Below are 13,178 nucleotides of genomic sequence, written 5' to 3' on the forward strand. Positions count from 1 at the left end.
TGATAGGTAACACACACACACACACACACACACACACACTCTCTCTCTCTCTCTCTCATTACTGTTACCTGGAGGCGAGTATGATGATCATCCAGCACTGGTAGATGATGGGAATTTCTTTAATGGTTCGTGTCATCGTCGTTGGTGAGGTCTGAGGTGACTCGAGAGGCCAGTATGAGATCGGCAGAGTCGTCCTCACAGGTTAAGTATACAGTTAAGTATAGTCAGTACGGTCACTTTAGTTTCCTGCAAGTCACTGTAACAGCCTCAGGCAGTTTTACTTGACGTTAAACAACAATATCGTGATCGTGCCAGAAATACCTGACCTGATCTGAACTAATATTTTGTTGCGGTAAACAAGACATTTATTATAAGTTATTTCTTCAGGTCTGGGCTGGACAACCTTCAGTTGAGTTATAAAGCGAATACAAAGTTTTCTGTTTTCAGGAAGGAAACTCCTTGGTTAATAACACCTAATTGGCAGGTTTCACTTTCTATAATAAACAAATTAGCATACTGTATATATATATATATATATATATATATATATATATATATATATATATATATATATATATATATATATATATATATATATATATATATATATATATATATATATATATATATGTGTGTGTGTGTGTGCAACTAGTTCACTAAGTGCGCGTGATCCACATATATACTGATAACTACACAGGGAAAATAAAACACGAAGTTCCCAAGCGCTTTTTTGTAATTCAAATCTAAGTGAATTACATGAAAGTGCTTGGGAACTTCGTATTTGATTTTTCGTATGTGGTTGTCAGTATATATGTGGATCACGCGCACTTACAGAGATTTATTTGCATGCATATATATAAATATTTAAATACACACAAGCAGACAGGCAGGAGGAAAATAAAAAAAGTTGATCACTCGCGTAATAAGTTTTTGATAGTCACACTGGCCACAACAGGTGTGGCATTAGTGATGACCACCGCTGGCGGCCTTACATCACCTAGTCCCGCTGCCTCATCATGGTGGCCGACACCAGGTGATTCCAGGTGCTGTTTCAGCACAGGTGTGTGGTGGCCTTGGCACAGTGCCACTGCAAGAGTTACACCCCAGCACTTTCATAGGCTGTGAGGTACACACACACACATCACGACACACACACACAAACCTACACAACGACACACACATTGATCTGATGAAACATTATTTTTGTGATATTAACTCTGACAGCGTCAAATAAAAATAGATAGTTCTTGTTTTAAGATTTTAGGTAATTGTTAAAACCAGACAGTTGAGTGAGAAAAATGAGAATGCCGCCAACAAACTCGCTGTATTAACAATATAGATCTTACACACGTCTTGATGGCCTGTCTCTCATAAGACTCCTCAAAGATGTTGTGTTCCTTCATCTGTAACACTGTACTGTAGTTCTGCTAACTCCTTGGGCTGTACTACACACTGCCAGTTGACTTTGAACATTGTGAGGAAGGTTACGGGACTCGTGCACCTTAAACACCATGAGAGTTAAAACGTGTACATGGCCAGTTTATGTTGTTTAAAAACAAGGCGAGAGTTAATGGAGTTTATAAACCGCTCAATAGTTGGTAGTCTGTTAATAGTCGTTTTTTGTCAAGGTTCGGCCATTTTGAATTACTGTATATCAGGGGTTCTCAACCAGGGGGGAATTTCCCCCCTCAGGTTTTCAGGGGGGGAAAACTGATACTAATATGGAAAAAATAAAGGATTTTCAGTATTATATGCACATTATTTAGAATGCGCTTTTTGAGGCAGACAATCTTGGAAAGGAGGGGGGAATGACATTCTGACATATGGTGAAAGGGGTGCATGGGGCAAACAAGGTTGAGAACCACTGCTGTATATGAATGAATATTCTGAATGAGGTACATCGTCCCCGGGAGGTGTAGAGGCATCCGCTAAGTCTCACCGAGAATAACCTTGTTTACAAACGGACGGACGGACGGATGAACCTATAATCTGTACCACAATTATTATTTGAAAATTACAGGTTTCTCATCAATGAAAATATTTGTTACGTTATTATACAATCTGATATATAGTTGTGTACTCCCTCGTGACTCAGAGTCTGCCTGTTTGTCTCTATTACGTTATTTTCTAACCTGTTATTTAAATTTGCGTTTTCCATCTTGGTGTTCACCGTTCGTGACGCTGCACACATCATGCGATAGAAATTGTATTCATTATTTTGCTTCAGAAGAGAATGATGCGTATCAAGAACCAGGACGGAGATTGATAACCAAACTGACAGATAAAACCAGACAGAGACGTTTGTGATATTGTTACACCGTTGTTGTACCTCGGGTATAGTGATACACCTCCACCCCCCCGGGCAGGTACTGGGTGAGGCAGTACCCCACAGGTCATTCATAAGGACCATGTTTATTTTGAAGTGAGGGAGAAAACGTGAACAAGAGAATGGGAGCTGGAAGAGTGGAGGATAAGGGAAATACACCTGAAGGATGAAGAAGCGGGGAGGAGTGGCATGGTGAGGGACTTGATAGACCAGTAACGTTAAGGGTTATATTTGTGGTGGCTTCCGATATCTCCAACACGATGTTATTATTCATTGTAAAGCTCTCTCTTGGTGTTGGTCTGAGTTCCTTAATGAATTGGGCAGCAGGAAGAGGAGGAGGAAGAAAAGTAAGAGGAAGATGAGGCGGAGGAAGAGGAGAAGGGGGGAGAATAGGAGGAGGAGGCGGAGGAGGAACTCAAAAACCTACGAAGACATTTTCATTGTAGTTTTCCTTGACACGACTACAGCTGTGCGTCCTTGTGATAATAATAGTACTGAGCTCCACAAAAACAGCCGGGGTGACACCCATCTGTTTACGACCTAAACAACTGTTGTCTTATAGGTCTGTGTGAACCCTTTTGTTATTGTGCGTAATACTCATCTTGGCGGGTAAAGGGGGGTGGGGCTGTGTAAGGTGGATGTGACCCCCCTCTTGTTGCTGCCACCCACCACAAGTCGCCTCCCATTGTAGTGCATTGTTCCTTAGGAGATTGGTGACCTGTCCGGGCCATGGTGCAGCGCTTCCCTCTCACCTCTACCAGTGTTCACCATTACCTGAGTGTTCTGTTCCTCACCAGGTGTAGTCACCCACTCACTATTGTTGTTGTCGTTGGTTAGTACCACCATCATTGTCGTCAGGTGTCGTTATTGTCACCTGTCACCAGGAATTTGTTGCCTGTCACCTTGGTGCCACTGTCAAGTGTCACTCATTAAAAGAAGTGTCACGCTGTCACTCGTACCTCTTGTCACGCTGTCACCCTTACATCTGTCACGCTCTGTCACCCTTACCTCTGTCACACACTCTCATCCTTACCTCTTGTCACGCTGTCACTCCTACCCTTGTCGCTCTTCACCCTCTTCAACCTATCCACCTCTTGTCACGCTTCACCCCCACCTCTCACGCCTCACCCTTACTCTGTACACACTGCCCTTACCTCTTGTCAGCTGTCACCCCTACATCTTGTCATGCTGTTACCCTTACACCTTCACGCTCTGTCACCCTTACCTCTGTCACCTCACCCTTACCTCTTGTCACGCTCCACCCTTAACCTCTATCACACACTCTCATCCTTACCTCTTGCCACCCCTACCCTGTCACGCTTTACCCTACCTCTCACACCTCATCCTTCTCTTGTCACGCTGTCATCCTACCTCTGTCACGCTCTGTCACCCTTACTCTGTCACCATCCTTACTCTTCGCTGTCACCCTCGTCGCTCTGTCACCCTTACCTCTGTCACACACTCTCACCCTTACCTCTTGTCACGCTGTCACCCCTACCTCTTGTCACGCTCTGTCACCCTTACCTCTGTCACACACTCTCATCCTTACCTCTTGTCACGCTGTCACTCCTACCTCTTGTCACGCTCTGTCACCCTTACCTCTGTCACACACTCTCATCCTTACCTCTTGTCACGCTGTCACTCCTACCTCTGTCACGCACTACCACCATCACTATCCTCCACCTCTCCTGGTCGGTAATAAACCATCAGTCACCTCCCACACATCGCTTATTTTTCTCCCGGAAGACAACGCGGCCATTTGTTGCTTCACTCTCAGCGGCGTAACAGTTCCTGTAATGAATTGTAGCGAACCGATAACACAACCACTGACACCTGTACCTGGCTTGTTGCACGACCTCTGACACCTGTACCTGGCTTGTTGCACGACCTCTGACACCTGTACCTGGCTTGTTGCACGACCTCTGACACCTGTACCTGGCTTGTTGCACGACCTCTGACACCTGTACATGGCTTATTGCACGACCACTGACACCTGTAGTTTAAAGAGGCAGCTGAGAGAGGGGGTGTCGCGCTTGGGCGTAAACCTGACAGATGACACCGACCTGATAACGAAATCTGAGATTGTCGAGTTCCACGACAATTTAAATAATGAGTTACTTAAAGCACAAAGGCAGAACATACCATACAAAAAACTCAGATCAGACAAAAATGACCCTAAATGGATAAATAATTATTTAAAGAACATTATTGGCCAAAGGAAGGCGAAATTTACCTCCTGGGGTATTATAAGGTATTGGCCGGTAGGGTTAAGACCGAGATAAGAAAAGCAAAGAGGAATAATGAACTGAAGATAGCAAGGGAGGCAAAGACAAACCCCAGAGGATTCTACCAAATGTATCAAACTAAAACACAAGATAAGATTGGACCAATACAGTCAGATACCGGCGAGCTAACTGATAATGACGGAGAAATGAGCAATAATCTGAATAAATATTTTTCAGCTGTTTTCACCACCGAAAATTTAAACATGATACCCGAGGCTCCGACTCTATTCAGAGATAGTGAAGAAAACAAGTTAAGCGAGATAGTATTGACTAGTAACGATGTTAATAAGCAAATAGACAAACTGAAGCCTAATAAGTCACCTGGTCCCGATGAGATATTTGCCACAGTATTAAAGGAATGTAAGGAAGAGCTTAGTATGCCCTTAGCAAAGTTGTTTAACATGTCATTAAAAACAGGTGTAGTACCAGAATCCTGGAGGATAGCGAATGTAATATCGATTTTCAAGAAGGGGGATAGATCACTATCCTCTAACTACCGCCTAATCAGTCTAACATCAATAGTAGGCAAATTACTAGAATCAATCATTTCAAACTCTATTCGAAACCACCTGGAGAAGCACAAGTTGATCAATGATTCCCAACATGGCTTCACAAGCGGGCGTTCATGTCTAACTAATCTATTAACATTCTTTTCATCAGTTTTCGAATCGGTGGACGAGGGGCACAATTATGATGTGGTATATCTCGACTTTAGCAAAGCCTTCGACAGAGTCCCCCATGAAAGACTAATTAGAAAGGTAGAAGCACATGGCATCAAAGGTAATATCCTTAAATGGATTAGGGCGTGGTTACGGGACAGGAAACAGCGAGTGAGCATAAACGGCACTAAATCGCATTGGAGCAACGTCACTAGTGGAGTTCCCCAAGGCTCAGTACTTGGACCATTATTATTTATTATATACATAAACGACATAGATATCGGCATAGACAGCAACATAAGTAAATTTGCTGATGACACTAAAATAGGACGTGTAATTAAATCTGACGAGGACTCTGCAAAACTACAGGAAGATCTAAACAAATTTTTCGAATGGTCGGAAAAATGGCAGATGAAATTCAATGTGGACAAATGTAAAGTACTCAGTATAGGAGATGTAAACAGGGAAACCAGTTACCAGATGAACAACGATGCCATTGTGGAATCCGACTGCGAGAGAGATTTAGGAGTAATGATAAGTAGGAATCTTAAGCCAAGTAAACAATGTGTTTTTGCTCGTAACAAGGCTAATAAAGTACTTGGGTTCATACAAAGGAGTGTTAGTTACAAGACTAGCGAGGTCATCTTAAAATTATATCTAGCGCTTGTGAGACCTCACCTGGATTACGCAGTTCAGTTCTGGTCACAGTATTACAGAATGGATATAGAATCCTTGGAAAGAATCCAGAGGAGAATGACAAGACTAATCCCGGGCATTAGGAACCTTGAATACAGAGACAGGTTAAAGCATCTTAATTTGCACTCCTTCGAGAGACGTAGAGTGAGGGGCGACATGATAGAGGTGTATAAATGGAAGTCAGGGTTAAACAAAGGGGATATTACAAAGGTACTCAAACTATCCAACCAGGAGCGAACTCGTAACAATGGTTTTAAATTAGACAAATTTAGATTTCTGCATGAAATAGGTAAACACTGGTTTGGAAACAGAGTAGTGGATGAATGGAACAAGTTACCAAATATCATCATTAACTCGAATACACTGGATAGCTTCAAACATAGGTTGGATGCTTATATGAGCAATAGGGGTTGGGTATAAACGGGTCTGCCCAGTATGGGTCAATAGGCCTGCTGCAGTTTCCTCCATTCTTATGTTCTTATGTATCTGGCTTCTTGTGCGACCTAAGATGACGACACCGGATTTCGTCCAAGACCTCAGATAGTTGCACTTGGATTCTTGTACGACCTCGTCAGACCTTCTGGTGGTGTTCAGGGTCGTCGGGTGACACAGCGGGTCGTTTGCAACACATCACATCCGGCCGTCGACACTATTCAGGCGGTTTCTTGTGACTGGGTTCTTGGTGTGTGTGTGTGTGTGTGTGTGTGTGTATTGTAGTGTAAGTGTTTGTCTGTAGGTATTTGTATGTGTGTGTGTGTCCGTATGAGCTATTGTCTCGGGTTTATCACACTCCTCGCCCTCCTTTTTTTTTTACCCTGACACACACACACACACACACACACACACACACACCGTCGTCGTTTCAACTACTACTAATTATAACATCAACCTTACAACTCCTTCACACAACCACAATGTTACATCAACTATAACACCAGATTGTTATAGTCATTACGAGCATAACATTACACACGATGACACCAATTACATAAATGATACCATGGAGCCCAGAAATACCATGTCTTGTGTGTGTGTGTGTGCGTTTGTGTGTGTGTGTGTGTGTGTGTGTGTGTGTGTGTGTGTGTGTGTGTGTGTGTGTGTGTGTGTGTGTGTGTGTGTGTGCGCGCAGTCGTAATCACTGGTCTATCAAGTTAGGAAAGAGACGTCAACAAATCATTATCTCTCACTATTAGTATATAAACACTCCACACTCGACCTGTCATCTTTAGCATAGTCGTTTATCTTTTAGCTCTCCACAAACACATAGAACAACACTTGGAGCAGTCTCCAAAACTGGGCCACCAACAACCATGTCACCATCAACCATACCAAGACCATGGTTATGCACATCAACCTCTCCTCCGACATTGTCCCACCTCCTTCCATTACTCTAGGTCCGAACACACTCCAGGTTGTAGATTCTGACTCCTCGGCGTCTCCATAGACAACAAGCTAAATTGGAAACCACACGTCAGTAGAAGTTGGCTCAAATCCACTCCAGTTTCCGTCTCCACCTCCTCCGCCGACTCAGAAGTCCCTCGGGTTTCTACACACAGGCTCCTCGGTATTTTACACAACATTCATACTTCCCAAGCTCACCTATGCCTCCCCACCTGGTCTTCCTCCTAAATGCCACACAACGTAAACACCTAGAAAAAAAGTGCAAGAGGGCATGCAAGATTATTCTCCCTTCCTACTCACATATCGAAGCGCTCAAACACACTGACCCTTTCGACTCTCACTGACCATCCACCCGACCTCATCTGCAAATTGGTAGAAGCTTCTACCATCCTCGACACCGGCTCCTACTACCACCTGAGATCCCTAGCCCGAGAATTGCTGTTTGACACCACAACCGCATCCAGCCCATAAGTGCACGAACTGATCGCTATAAGAACAGCCCAGTCCCAACCATTGTAAAATTATCAATAACTTGTAATAAACCAGTGTATTCACTCCCAGTAAATACTACTTCTTGCACTGTCACTATGTTGAAATGCACTGTAGTTTGAGCTTTTCCCATCTAGTTATTATATATCTTATTTGTATCACTTATGTTACTTGTATATTATTTGTAATTCGAAACCCATTCCCCAAATATGTAACTGTATATTTTCAGCCTTCTGGCTGCCAAGCTCTTTCAATAAACCATTAATTATTATTATTATTATTATTATTGGAGCCTGTGGGTGGATCGTGGGCTGAGGAGGCTCAACAAACAAACACAAGAGAGGATTAGCCATAGGTAGATAAGCCTCCGTGACGTAAACTGAAGAAACGAATGAATTCTTACTGAAGTCATGGTTGGTGGGTGTGGGTGGTGGTGTTGGGGGTACTGGAGTTATGGGTTAGTGGGTGTGGGTGGTGGTGTTGGGGGTACTGAAGTTATGGGTTAGTGGGTGTGGGTGGTGGTTGTTGGGGGTACTGAAATTATGGGTTAGTGGGTGTGGGTGGTGGTGGGGGGTACTGAACTCATGGGTTGGTGGGTGTGGTGGTGGTGTTAGAGTGCTGAAGTTATGGGTTAGTGGCTGTGGGTGGTGGTGTTGGGGGTACTGGGAAGTTGGTGGGTTAGTGGGGTTGGTGGGTATGGGTGATGGTGCTAGGAGGGTACTGAGATTGGGTTGGTGGGGTGAGTTAATGGTTCTTTAATGGGCTCAGGTGAAATTCAGGGTGGGGTAGTTGTGTGGGCAGGTGTGGTGTGTGGGTCACCAGGTGTAGTTGTGTGGGTCACCTGGGTAGTTGTGTGGGTCACCAGGTGTAGTTGTGTGGGTCACCAGGTAGAAGCTGTGTTGGTCACTAGGTATAGTTGTGTGGGTCACCAGGTGTAGTTGTGTGGGTCACCTGTGTTGGTCACCAGGTATAGTTGTGTGGGTCACCAGGTGAAGTTGTGTGGGTCAACAGGTATAGTTGTGTGGGTCACCAGGTATAGTTGTGTGGGTCTGGGTAATTACCAGGTATAGTTGTGGGTCACCAGGTGTAGTTGTGTGGGTCACCAGGTGTAGTTGTGTCTGGGGTGGTTGTGGGTCACCAGGTGTAGTTGTGTGGGTCACCAGGGTAGTTGTGGTGGGTCACCAGGTTAGTGTGGGTCACCAGGTGTAGTTGTGTGTGGGTCATCAGGTGCATTGTTTAGGTCTGGGTATGGTGTGTGTGGGTCACCAGATGTAGTTATGTGGGTCACAGGTATAGTGTGTTGGTCACCAGGTTGTGTTGGTAGTTGTGTGTGGTCACCAGGTGTAGTTGTGTGGGTCACCAGGTATAGTTGTGTTGGTCACTAGGTATAGTCTGGGTATGTGTGGGTCACCAGGTATAGTGTGTTTGGTCACCATAGTTGTGTTGGTCACCAGGTATAAAGTGTGGGTCACCAGGGTCACCAGGTGTGTGTGTGGGTCACCAGGCATAGTTGTGGGTCACCAGGTATAGTTGTGTGGGTCACCAGGTGTAGTTGTGTGGGTCACCAGGCAGGTTGGTGTGGGTATAGTTGTGTTGGTCTACAGGTGTAGTTGTGTGGGTCACCAGGTGTAGTTGTGGGTCACCAGGTATAGTTGTGTTGGTCTGAGTATAGTTGTGTTGGTCACCAGGTGTAGTTAGTAATGGGTCTCAGGTGTGATTGTAATGGAGTCTGGGTATTATAGTTGTGTTGGTCACTAGGTATGTGTGGGTCACCAGGTATAGTTGTGTTGGTCACCATAGTTGTGTTGGTCACCAGGTGTAGTTGTGTGGGTCAACAGGTGTAGTGTGTGGGTCACCAGGTATAGTTGTGTTGGTCACCAGGTGTAGTTAGTGTTGGTCACCAGGTGTAGTTGTGTGGGTCACCAGGCATAGTTGTGTGGGTCAGTGTAGTTGTGTGGGTCACCAGGGAAGTTGTGTGGGTCAACAGGCATAGTTGTGTGGGTCACCAGGTATAGTTGTGTTGGTCACCAGGTGTAGTTGTGTTGGTCACCAGGCATAGTTGTGTGGGTCACCAGGTGTAGTTGTGTGGGTCACCAGGTAGTTGTGTGTGGGGTCACCAGGTATCAACAGGGTATAGTTGTGTTGGTCACCAGGTATAGGTCACAACAGGTGTAGTTGTGGGTCACCAGGTATAGTTGTGGGGTCACCAGGTAGTGTGTGGGTCACCAGGTAGCTGTGTTGGTAGTTGTGTTGGTCACCAGGTATGGTTAGTTGTGTTGGTGGTGTCAGGTGTGGCAGTTGTGTGGGTCACCAGGTGTCACCAGTTGTGTGGGTCACCAGGTATTATAGTTATTATTAAGGTCAGGTCACCCAGGTGTAGTTGTGTTGGTCACCATGTGGGTCTGGTATAGTCACTAGAGTATAGTTGTGTTGGTCACCAGGTATAGTTGTGTGGGTCACCAGGTGTAGTTGTGGGTCACCAGGTATAGTTGTGTGTGGGTCTGGAGTTGTGTGGGTCACCATAGTTGTGTGGGTCTGGGTATAGTTGTGTTGGTCACCAGGTGTGTAGTTGTGTTGGTCACCAGGTATATATAGGGTCAACAGGTATAGTTGTGTGGGTCACCAGGTGTAGTGTGTGGGTCACCAGGCATAGTTGTGTGTGGGTCACCAGGTATAGTATGTGGTCACTAGGTATAGTTGTGTTGGTCACTGGGTATAGTTGTGTGGGTCACCAGGTGTAGTTGTGTGGGTCACCAGGTATAGTTGTGTTGGTCACCAGGTATAGTTGTGTTGGTCACCAGGTATGGTTGTGTGGGTCACCAGGTGTTGTGTGGGTCACCAGGTATAGTTGTGTTGGTCACTAGGTATAGTTGTGTAGGTCACCAGGTGTAGTTGTGTGGTACCAGGTATGTGTGTGGGTCACAGGTATAGTTGTGTGGGTGTGTGGGTCACCAGGTGTAGTTGTGTGGGTCACCAGGTATAGTTGTGTGGGTCTGGGTGTGGTGTGTGGGTCTGGGTAGGTGTGTGGGTTACCAGGTGTAGTTGTGTGGGTCACCAGGTATGTGTGTTGGTCACCAGGTGTGGTTGTGTGGGTCACCAGGTGTAGTTGTGTGGGTCACCAGGTGTAATTGTGTGGGTCACCAGGTGTAGTTGTGTTGGTCACCAGGTATAGTTGTGTGGGTCACTAGGTATAGTTGTGTGGGTCACCAGGTGTAGTTGTGTGGGTCACCAGGTATAGTTGTGTGGGTCACCAGGTGTAGTTGTGTGGGTCACCAGGCAGCGGGGAAGGTGAGGGAGATGGTTAGCTGTTGTGTAAAGTTTATCTTAGTGGTCATGCTGAAATTCACGGCTTAATTCTGTTTAATATACAAATACATGTTAACTCTAAAACACCATCCGGCGCCGTCACTGAGTAGACCATACATGCATGATGAAGTAAGTTGGACAAACACTTCCAGCACACACACACACACACACACTCTCTCTCTCTCTCTATTTGGTGAAGTTAAAATTTGACCCACATTTAAGACAAAGAAAAACTAACCCGGTGTGTTACATCTGCCTGTATTGAGTATCATCTGGAATTCTGGATGAAGGTTCTCAGTTTCGGTGATTCTTTATAAACTTTACTTTCTTCCGAAGATTTCATTGAATAGCCAGTTTTATCTTCACTAATTTTTACTTATTTTTTTTTTTTGGTCACGTCAATTAAGATTTATATTCACTGTAGTTAGTAGCATTGTTCAGGTCAATTATGTCAAAGGGAAATATATCTTGAACGAGCATCATATCATCAGTTATAGGGTGAGATGATGGAAGTTAATAGGTGGAGTTAACCCATCTTTGGCGAGAGATCAAGGAACGTACCACACACACACACACACACACAGCAGTAGGGCGGCAGAAGGTAGTTGTGTAATGCGTTATGAAATCTGACTGCATGAATTTTTCAATCTTATTTCATTGATCACTAAAAGCTGTGTATTTTTACTGTTTCATTTAAAATCTTCACAATAATGAGCACGTTTATTATCTAAGAGCGTATGGATATGATTAAAAATAGAATATGATAAAAAGATTGACGTGAAATGCAACTTTAGTCCGATAACTTGATAATTTACTGTGAGGTCCACTTACCGTGTTTGAAATATTTTATCATAATAGATATTGATTTAAACACATCTATTTTTTTTTCTGAAGGTCATCATATTAAGGTGATTGTAAGAGTTCGGTGGACCGTGACAAGGAAAGCAGCGGCCGAGCTACAGTGCACAGTGTCAAGCGGTCATTAATTAAATACAATGTTGTGGAATGTTTCACAATCTATATCCATCAGTCCACAGAACTGATGATGGTGGAAATATTTGGCCACAGTTTAATTTTTATATTTAATGTGAGCACTTATATAAACACTAAACAAATACTTAGATCAGTCAAGTTGTTGTAAGATTTGTTGATTATGTGAGATAGAACAAAACTCGTTAACATCTTCCAAGTTACTTTTCTCACTGTTGCAACATTCATTATCTCTCCTCTTCTCCCTCTCTCATCTTCTTCACAGCCCAGAATATGTTTTGCGTAACTGTTAGCATGAAGCAAATGGCTGTTTGATCGCACCACACACACACACACACACACACACACACACACACACACACACACACACACACACACACACATTAATATCAGTAAAAATTTGGTGCGGTAATAATTGTGTTATACTGTACAGTGGAATTTTTATTTTATTTGCTTCATGTTGTCTGTTATCTTCACTTTCTTTAATCCTTAGTTGCAAAAAAAACACACACATTCTATCTGTTGCTAATATATCGTAAAGGTTGAACGGTGTCAGATTTCATCATTTAGTAAAGCTGACATTCTTTCCTATAACATTCAGTAATGGCGTATTGTCTGTCTTGTGATGCTCTGGCCAACTGCGCCACAGTACAAGGGTTGGGTTCGTGTGATTCCCCCCTTCTGGCACGTTATGGGTGAATTGTCTGGGCAAAACATCAATAACAACTACACCAATTACAGTTTATGACTGAAATTATATTGACGTGAGGATAATTGTTATCTATTTTAAGTGACAAAGTTAGTTTATGTTAATTTTGTAGATAGGTTTATGTTAATTTTGTAGATATTCTTGGGATATTATAGAGTTTATCTGTTATTATTGTCAACAGGTGTTCTTGACTTTGTTGTGTCTTCCTTATACCTGCACTCGTTATAGTCATCGTGAGTGAGTAACACCTGAGCTGCCATAACACCATATTGGCTGTATGGAACATGTCACAACCCGGAGTAACTCAAGGTAAAGTG

This window comes from Homarus americanus, unplaced genomic scaffold, assembly GCF_018991925.1.
Source record: "Homarus americanus isolate GMGI-L3 unplaced genomic scaffold, GMGI_Hamer_2.0 scaffold40856, whole genome shotgun sequence".
Taxonomy (NCBI): domain Eukaryota; kingdom Metazoa; phylum Arthropoda; class Malacostraca; order Decapoda; family Nephropidae; genus Homarus; species Homarus americanus.